This window comes from Castor canadensis, chromosome 6 (genome assembly GCF_047511655.1).
Source record: "Castor canadensis chromosome 6, mCasCan1.hap1v2, whole genome shotgun sequence".
NCBI classification, from domain to species: domain Eukaryota; kingdom Metazoa; phylum Chordata; class Mammalia; order Rodentia; family Castoridae; genus Castor; species Castor canadensis.
The window spans coordinates 103940132-103950751 of NC_133391.1; the positions used below are offsets into that span (position 1 = coordinate 103940132).

Here is a 10620-nt window from a genome sequence, read left to right on the forward strand (position 1 = left end):
TGGATCAAATGGTAGATCAATGTTTAGCTTTTTAAGTAGCCTCCAAATTTTTTCCAGAGTGGTTGTACTAGTTTACATTCCCACCAACAGTGTAAGAGGGTTCCTTTTTCCCCACATCCTTGCCAACACCTGTTGTTGGTGGTGTTGCTAATGATGGCTATTCTAACAGGGGTGAGGTGGAATCTTAGTGTGGTTTTAATTTGCATACACAGTATGTTTTCTCATTGGTCAGATGCAATATAAATGCTCGTGTGATTTATTTCAAATGAGTATGACAGGGTTTACATAAGATTAAAAAATTATTGGCATCCTTATTATTCCTGTTCAGTTACTCACTGGAATTGATCATGTGCTGTTATATTTTAGTTTATTTATACATCTGTCTTCCCACCAGAATACAATTCCTTCTATGTAGTTTCTGTGCCTTTTTTTCCTATATGTATTATTTACTGTAGGGTCACATTTCATGTTGGGGAATGAAATAGCAAGTAATTGAAGCTGCACATATATATATATATATATATATTTTTTTTTTTTTTTTTTTTTTTTTTTTTTTTGGTGGTATAAGGTTTGAACTCATGGCTTCATGCTTGCTATTAGGCATTTTACCACTTGAGCAACTCCTCCATCCCTGAGGTTGCTTTTTAGAAAATAAAGGACCACATAAATATGAAATGTTGGGTAGGCTTTGCATCAGTATTGACCAAAAAAAAGACTAGGTTTTAAAATAAAAAGCCCTTTAGAAGGTACTTATTTGACTCTGAAGGTTATTAAGTTCTGAATTGATGGGATCCACTTTTCTCTGTGAATTTAGTGCTCTGACCAAGTCCATCATTTGGTAAACTCGGACTTCCTCATGGACAAGTATTTTTCAGATTTTGTTTCCCATCTTACTTCAAACAAAGGGCATTCAATGGTGGAATTGAGTTTTAAAAATAATTCAGATATGCCTGCAATGTGTAAGGCCCATGAGTTCCATCCCAGCACTACAAAACAAAATGCAAATAAACCAAGTAAAAATAATTATGAAACAGTAAACTGTCTAAAGAAGATCACCAAATATAGCCACAAGATCACTGTATTTATAGTCACTATAAGAATCAGAATGGAGATTCCTTACAAAGCTAAAAATAAAATTACCATTAGATCCTGTTGTACCACTTTCGGCCATATACCCAAAGGAAAGTAAGATAGCATACAATAGAGACACCTGCACCCCCATGTTTATCGCAGCACTATTCACAATAGTCAAGTTAGGGAATCAGTTTAAACACCCATCAGCAGATGAATGGATAAGAAAAGATGGTACATATACATGTATGTGTGTATATATTATACATATAAATGGAGTATTATTCAGCTGTAAAGAAGAATCAAATTATGTCATCTACAGGAAAATGGATGGAACTAGAGATCATCATGTTAAATAAAATAAACCAGACTCAGAAAGACAAATACCAGTGTCTTCTGTCATATGTACAATTTAGATCTAAAGATAAAGGACCTGAACATAAATGGGAGATTATTGGAGGATGGGATCCAGTAGGTAATAGGAAGGGGAAACTCTGTGAGGAACATATGATTAAAGTGCATTATATGTGTGTATGAAAAGGTTATAATGAAACTTATATAAAATTTTGTAAGAGCTGGAGGCCTAGGGCTTATGGACACCAGCGGGCCGCGGGATAGACTGATGTGCGGCTGCATCGCGGGAGGCGCATGGCGGAGATGGCGCTGGCGCGGGCCTGGTTCTACTACCAGTACCTGCTGGTCTCGGCGCTTTACATGCTGGAGCCCTGGGAATGGACTGTGTTCAACTCCATGCTGGTTTCGGTCATGGGGATGGCACTGTACACTGGGTACGTCTTCATGCCTCAGCACATCATGGCCATACTTCACTACTTTGAAATTGTACAGTGACCAAGATGTGACCAGAATCATGAGGCTCCTTGGGGAAGATCCACCCTATGAAGTTGGAGTGAGACTTCATCAGATGTCAGAAGAAACTCAACTGGAATGAACATAAACAACCTTACACATACAAAGACTAAAATTCATGAGTGGAACAGGAAAATCATCCTGACTCGTGTTGTGTTCTTTCTTTTTAATTTTAAAAGAAGCTCTTGTATAGTAGTTTTTGTCTATTTTAACATTGCAGTCATTTGTACTTTGATATCAGTATTTTCTTGACCTTTGCGACTGTTTCAATATTACCCTGTGAAAGCTTTTCTTAATGTAACTTTGAGTACATCTTAATTGCCTTCTATTTTTGAAACCCAAGGTCATTAGTTGGGCTTTACTGTTCTTGCTGTTGTATGGCATATACATCTGCCTGGATATATTTCTACTCTTGACCAAAGTTTTGTAAGAAACAATACAAGATTTGGGGCAGGGGGATGGGGAGGGAGGATATTTTATTGAGAACTACTTACAAAAGACTGATCTGTAAGCTTGAACTCAGGAGTACAGTTTTAGCTGTCTATACTCTTAACAGCTTTTGCTTTAAAACTATTAAAGTGTTTCTTAGCAATGAAAAAGAAAATATCTTGCTAAAATTAATATGAAGAACATTTCACATTTTAAATATTTAATTCTTATGTGGACTTTGATTCTTGTGATGATAGATGGTTAAGTAGCATTATTAGGTAATGCTTAGATACACAGTAGAGTTTCTCATAGAAGGTACTTAGTTTCCTCTGAGGCATTATTAATAGTGTGTCTTTCTTAAACTTAGTTTCATGACTGTAACAGGTGCTGCAAATGTATTTGCTCATCGTGATGTGGTAAGATGAATTGTTAAAAACCATAGCAAATCTAAGAAGTGTAAACTTGGTTAAAATCCTTTCACTATTTGTATTTTTTTTTAATTTTTATTCCTTAGATATAAAATGACTACCTAATTTTTTGATGTAAACTGATTAATTTCAAAGAGAAAAAAAAATTTGTAAGAAAGTTAGAAGGGAGATAGAGGTAGGGGGTAAGAAAGAGTAATAGAGGGGTGAATTTGATCAAAGTACATTATCTGAATGTATAGAAATATTATAATGGAACTCATAAATTTGTGTAATTAATATAGGCCAATAAAAAAAGGAAAGAAATAAAAGACACTACATTTAAAAGTCAGTTTGTACAAACATTTTCTGTTTGTAAAAACATTTTTTATTACCAAATGGGAGAGGGTGAGAGAGAGAAAGAGAGAGAGAGAGAGAGAGGAAGAGAGATCTGCATTCCCAAGATCAAACAAGAGCTGTGACACAGGAAAGTCTTTTCTCATGTAAAAAAAGAAAACTAATTCAAAGACAACATGCTGTCTATGTCTTAGCATTCCATTTACATTAGTAATGATTTCTTTGCCTCTTTCATTTTAGAATCATAAAAAAAAAGATCATTTTTAGTCAGGCATAAATTCCAAAAGTCATTCACCAGGACCTATCACTTTCTGGAATCACTCAAATACTACCTAAGAGAATGTCACAGTAGAAGAAAACCAACAAGATCAAATAAAAAGTCAATGGATAATGATAAAATTATCCCATTCCAGTAATTAAAAGAATCCTCACAAAATTGAGCAGCCTTGGTATGAAAAAGGGAATTGAGAAAAATAAATTTTATAGCACCAGTGCCTCGTCAACAAATGTAAAACATGTAATTAGGAATTAATATAGTGACTGAAAAATATTATTGGTGTGTCAACAATTCCACTCATACTCTTTAACATAATGCCCTTTAACATTTTGTTACTCATTTTCCTTTTGTGCTGTGATCTGATATTTGACATGTTTCTAGAGGAGTTCTTTGTGGTACCATTTTGAAAGTGAGAAATTGAAGAAAGAGAATTCAAGTGACTTGAGTAGGATCAAAGAGTAAATTCGTGACACAGTTGGCAGTCAACTAGAATGCAGTGTTAACACTTTCACTACAACCTCAGACCTCAATGTTGTTCTACTCAGTCCCCATTAATTCTTATCCTACTAGAAACACACATGCACACATTAGAGCTGATACACTAATTTTGATGGGGAAAAACAATTCTATTAAACTGAATGGAGTTATATTGCTTGACAATTACAAGGTCTTGTTGCTATTGTTAAAAAAAACATGGTCTTTTTATGTGGCCCAGGCTGGCCTCAAACTCTTGATGCTCCTGCCTCAGCTCCCTGAGTGCTGGGATTACAGGTGTGTGCACACACCTGGCAAGGGTCAAATTTAAAAAAACCTACTATATTTGATGTTGAAATATGGAGACTTGGAATGTTCATGACAAAATAGCATTATTTTGTTAAATCTGTTTTGAACCTCTCAAAACTAACATACATTAATTTGTAATCACTATTATTACTTGCTACTTCAGAGAAACATCAACAGAGGAGAAAAAAGCAACTGGTAAGTGAACCAGATAAATAGGAAAGAAAAGAGGTAGCCCAGCCAGTTCACTGGAATACCTGCAATGTAAGTCTGAGTGTTCCAGACTTTTAAGCACCAAGGACTTCATCAAGGGCCTCATGTTTTGAAAGACCTACATTATGACAAAAATTACATCTAAAAATTTGCGCAGTCTTATATATTTGAATTGATACAATTCCAAGCAAAAGCAAAGACTGTCGCCATAGCCTAATCAAATATTAGTATACACTTCCTCTAAGTGTTACTAAAGTATTCAAAAGAATTCTATTGCTGCCCTTACCACCACACCACTTGCTCATCTTAGGATCTATAAGGTTTGAACTTTGAACAAATACATCGGGGAATCCAGGTTTCTTCCACATCTCAATGTCCATATCTCCTTCACTGTCTACAACTACTTCCCATTTCGAATATTTGTGACATGAAGGGTTATTGATAAATTCACCTCTTCTCCTGATTCTGACACTCAACTTATCCAAGTCCTAGCAATGCTAACCTCACAGAATACATCCAAATTACCTATTTCTCTGTCTCCTTTCCCACCTCCTGTTCAAGGCACTATCATTGATTCCTGAATCACCATATCAACTTCCATTTGCTGACTTTTGGAAACCAATGAAGACCCCCTGTCTCTATCTTCCTCTCCCTAAAATTCATTCTCCACAAAGAATTTACAATTTTCATTTTAATGTAAATCAGATCATATTTTTCACTTATTTGAAGTTTTTCAGTGCTTTCTTTTCACACCTAAAGTAAATTACAGTCTCCTTATCATGACCTAGAAGATGTCATAATGATCAGATCCTTTCCTACTCCAGCATCATTTTGAATCACTCCTTCCCTAGACAATGGTATCAGCCTAGTCATCTAGTCATATTGCTTTACTTTCCTCATATAGGTTAAATGCATTCCCTGCACTTACTTACCCCTTCACTTTGGACTCCCTTCACTCTGATATTCCGGAAGCTGGCTTCTTTTCCCCATCAGATCTGACTTCACAGAGGCCTTCCTTCCTTGATGCCTTCATCTGTCAAAATCCTTTCATGCATCTTCTACCATGTCATATTATTTTTACCTTAATAGCATGTTGTCACAATATGAAATTTTCATATTTACTTTCTGGTTTTTCTCTCACAATTATAATGCAAATACTATGATGATAGGGGACTGGACAAAGTAAGTAGTCAATAAACAGTTGTTAGATGAATATCTAATATAAGAAAACTTTAGAAAGAAATTTTAGAAAATGGTGGCTAAGGTAGGGAATCAGAAATCCTAAGCTCCATGACACAAAACCTCCTTGAGACATAGGAGCTACATTTGGGTAATTCAGATTGCTCCTAGCCAAAATAATAACTGCCTCTATATTAGGTGCAGGTAAAATTCAAAGACTGACCCTTAAATCAGCCTTTAATTGCACCTAAGAGCCATCAAAATCCCACATAGCACAGCCAGCAAGGCGTGTCCAGCCCTGGGGGAAAAAAAGCCCCACAGCCATTTCTTTTCTTTTTTTCCTCTCTTTTTTTTTCTCCCAACAAGCACAAGACAGAGCATCAATCAGAATCAAACTCTGTGATATCCTGGACCCCTAGCCCACGGAAAGCCTCCCTATGCCATGCTTCACTGAAAAAAGGCGAGGCCACTTTTCCTCACCAGCTGGCTCCAAAGCTGCTTGGGTGAAACTACAAAACAAACAGGTGAATGACACCCACCACACACAACTCCCCTATCCTCCCCCAACATAAGCCAGTGCAGCCCCTGGACAGATGGAACCCACCCCCTCAAAACTGAAAAATATAAACAGCAAACTGTAATCTAACACTGACAGCAGAGGTGGGGGTGGAACACTGACCCTGCCTTGGAGAACAGGGGTGGGCAAGGAGCCAAATTCTCAGCATCAAACTCTTGGTGAAGTAATGTGGATAAAGCAGCAAAGGCTTAGAGCAGGAACAAGGCAACAAGCCAACATCCCAGAGAAGCCACCACCACCCAGCAGAGATTGGGAGAGACATAAAGGCTGAGAGAGAGAGTGGAGAGACAAGCCAACCTCCCAGAGGAGCCACTAGCAAACAGAGGTCAGGAAAGCTCAAAGGCTGAGAGCTGGGGTGGGGTGACAGGCCAATCTTCCCAAGCATGGCAGGCAGTGGGTCCCAGAGCTGATCTCTGAACAGAGGGCAGCATTCAAAACTGAATTGCCCCACCTTGCTGAGGGAGGAGCTGAGCAAATAGAGCTGCAGCTGAAGGGCAACACAGCTGCTGCCTGGTGAACACAACAGCTCTGACCACCCTGCATAAGCTGGCAGTCTTACCTCACCTCACACTTCCAACTAATCTGGTGGACAGAAAGAACAAATACATTAGAGCTTCCACTTGTATGCCAATCGGACATCTAAGGTATAACTCCAGAACTTTCACCAAAAGACAACTTTTTGTGGTCCTGAATGTGGTGGTTTTTATTTTAAATTCTTGTATTCTTAACTTCACCATCAGTATTCTCTTATCCCTATTTTTATCCTCTTCACTTTCCCTCCTTCTCCTATGCTACAACCCATTGTTCTGCTTTCCAATTACTCTTTCTGCCCATTCTCATCTACTCTTTCTCCCTTCATCACCTCCCCATCTTATCCTCCCCCAACCTGTCATCACACTGTCCCTTCCTCCTACACACTTAACACCTGCTGACTAGCCTACTCTACCAACTATACACAGGGGTCCAGCCCCCTGTAATCCCTGACACAAATACCCTCCATTACCACAACAGAAATATACCCAAACACACACAAGGGTCAAAAAACCCAGCAGCCTCATACCACTTACCCAACCCACCCACCCCTTTTCCTGTCCCCCAACTTTTTAGATCCCCCTTTACAAATTCCCCAAAATCTATAACTATCCTAATAAACATTGCCACCCCCCAACTCCCACTGTCATCAAGAGGTTTTCTATATAGTATGTAAACAACCAGTCTGGCATTGAACCTGTGAATTTGCTATTCCTAAATTACACTTTCAGGCCAGAGACAGAAAAAGCACATCAACTTGTACTCTTTGTGTTGTCAGTCACAACACAAAAATTAAATCAGGGAAAGAAATTAGGCATTAAAACCACCAACTGGCCTATGAAAAACAGTTGCACAGCACCAAGTGGAGTGATGGGAAGAAGAAGGGATGGAAACGACTCTCATTAAAAAAAACAAAAAACCTTCAATACAGGAGTCAATGGGAAATGAAGAAAATGGATAACCAGTTCCTGACCTCTACAAAACAATAATAAATGTCACTAAGGAGCCCAGTGACACCCACATAAAAATTCTCAAAGAAGAAATCTTGGAAGATATCACTGGGGAATTCATGGAGAAGATACTACACATGGTAAACCAGAATGTACAAGAGTCACTTAAGAAATTTCAAGACACCAAAAACAAAGAAAATGAGAAGACACAGAAGTAAATAAAGGAACTCTGAGAGGACTTCAACAAACACCAAAATGAAACAAAGGACACTAACAAAAGAGATATATGAATTAAAGATGACAACACAAAATATAAAAGAGGAATTGAACAAAGATATGGAAAACATCAGAAAAAAGAATCAAATAGAAATCCTGGAAATAAAAAGTCCCTTTAGCCAAACAAAAAATAAAAGTCAAACAGCTGAAGGCCACTCCAGCAGACTAGAGTAAGTGGAAGACAGAATCTCAGAGCTCAAAGATAAAATAGAAATTAAAGAAAAACCAGAGCAAACATTAGTCAAACAACTCAAAAGCTATGAAAAGAATATGCAAGAATTCAGCAACTCCATCAAAAGACCAAACCTGAGAATCATGGGCATTGAAGAAAAAGAGGTACAAGCAAAAGGGATATGTAATATATTCAATAAAATAATAACAGAAAACTTCCCAAATCATGAGTGTGCCCATTCAGGAACAGGAAGCCTCCAGGACACCTAACAGACTTGACCAAAATAGAACTACATTTAATGACATATTATCATTAAAACAACAAGCACAAAGATCAGAGAAAGAAAAATGAAGGCTGTAAGAGAGAAAAACCAAATAACATACAAAGGTAAACCCATCAAAATAACAGCAGATTTCTCAAAGGAAACCTTAAAAGCAAGAAGGGCAGGGAATGAGTTATTTCAGGCACTGAATGAAAATAACTTCAATCCTAGGATACTCTACCCAGCAAAACTATCATTCAAAATAGGTGGACCAATAAAAATCTTCTACGATAAACACAAACTAAAACAATATGTGACCACAAAGCCCCACTACAGAAGATTCTACAAGGAATTCTGCACACAGAAGATGAAAGAAAACAAAACCATGAGAGGATGGGAAGCATCAAACCACAGGAGAAAAAAAATACAAGTATTCAGAGAGTAGCATTGATTAGACTGCACACAATCAAATCCTTAAACAGCAAAAATAACTAAATGTCAGGAATCATCACATACCCATTAATACTAACACTGAATGTCAGTGGACTCAACTTCCCCAACAAAAGACACTGTTTGGCAAAGTGGATTAAAAAGAAAGATCCAACAATCTCTTGTTTACAAGAGATCCATCTTATTGTTAGAAATAAACACTGGCTTAGGGTAAAAGGCTGGAAGAAGATTTACCAAGCCAATGGCCCCTGAAAACAATTAGGAGTAGCAACTTATATCAGACAAAGTAGACTTCTAATCTACATTGGTCAAACAAGATAAAGAAGGACACTTCAAGCTAATAAAAGGGGCAATAGATCAAAAGGAAAAAACAATTATCAACCTATATGCATCCAATGTCAATGCACCCAATTTCATCAAATATACACTAAAGGACTTAAAAGTGCATATAGACTCCAACACAGTGTAAGTGGGAGACTTTAATACCCCTCCATCATCAATAGATAGGTTATCCAAACAAACAAAAAAAAGTCAACAAAGAAATCCTAGAACTAAATGACACCATAAACCAAATGGATCTAACTAATGTCTACAGAATATTTCATCCAACAATAGCACAGTATACATTCTTCTCACCAGCCCATGAAACTTTCTCCAAAATAGATCATATCTTAGTGCACAAAGCAAGCTTCAGCAAATATAAGAAAATAGAAATAACTGCCTGCATTCTATCTGATCACAATGCATTAAAACTAGAACTCAACAACCAAAACAATAGCAGAAAACACACAAATAATAGGAGGCTGAATAATACATTGCTCAATGATCAGCGGGTCATAGAAGAAATAAGAGAAGAAATCAAAAGTTTCCTGGAAGCTAATGAGAATGAAAACACCACCTACCAGAACCTATGGGACACAGCAAAGGGAGTCCTAAGAGAAAAGTTTGTAGCTATGAGTGTGTATATTAAAAGTTCAGAAAGACTTCAAATAAACAACCTAATGCCAAATCTCAAACTCCTAGAAAAACAAGAACAAGCAAAACTCAAAACAAGCAGAAGGAGAGAAATAATAAAAATAAGGGCCCAAATTAATGAATAGAGACCAAAGGCATACAAAGAATCAATGAAACAAAGATCTGCTTCTTTGAAAAAATAAACAAGATTGACAAGCCCCTGGCAAATATGATGAAAATGAAGAGGGAAAAGATCCAAATTAGTAAAATCAAAAATGCACAGAGAGATAACAACAAACACAAAGGAAATCCGGAGAATCATCAGAGACTACTTAGAACCTATATTCCAATAAATTGGAAAATCTTGAAGAAACAGACAAATTTCTAGGTACTATGACCATCCAAAACTGAACCAAGAGGATATTAACCACCTAAACAGATCTATAACATGTAATGAAATTGATGCAGCAATAAAGAGTCTCCAAAAAAGAAAAGTCCAGGACCTGACAGATTCTCAGCTGAATTCTATCAGACCTAATTAGTTCTAAGAAGAACTAATTCCCACACTCCTTAAACTTTTCCATGAAATAGAAAGGGAAGGAACACTGCCTAACTCATTCTATGACACCAGCACTACACGCATTCCAAAACTGAACAAAGACATACACTAAAAGGAGAACTACAGGCCAATCTCCTTAATGAACATCAATGCAAAAATCCTCAATAAAACAATGATAGACTGAATCTAACAACATATCAGAAAGATCATTCACTATAACCAAGTTGTCTTCATACCAGGAATGCAGGGGTGGTTCAACATAAGCAAATCAATAAATGTAATTCAGAACATTAATAGAAGCAAAAGACAAAA

The 10620-nt window shown here is 37.0% G+C and overlaps 1 pseudogene; it reads left to right on the forward strand.

Moving 5' to 3' along the window:
* The first annotated feature begins 1563 nt into the window (after window positions 1-1563).
* Window positions 1564-2668, forward strand: LOC141423911 (serine palmitoyltransferase small subunit A pseudogene; annotated as a pseudogene).
* Window positions 2669-10620: the final 7952 nt, after the last annotated feature.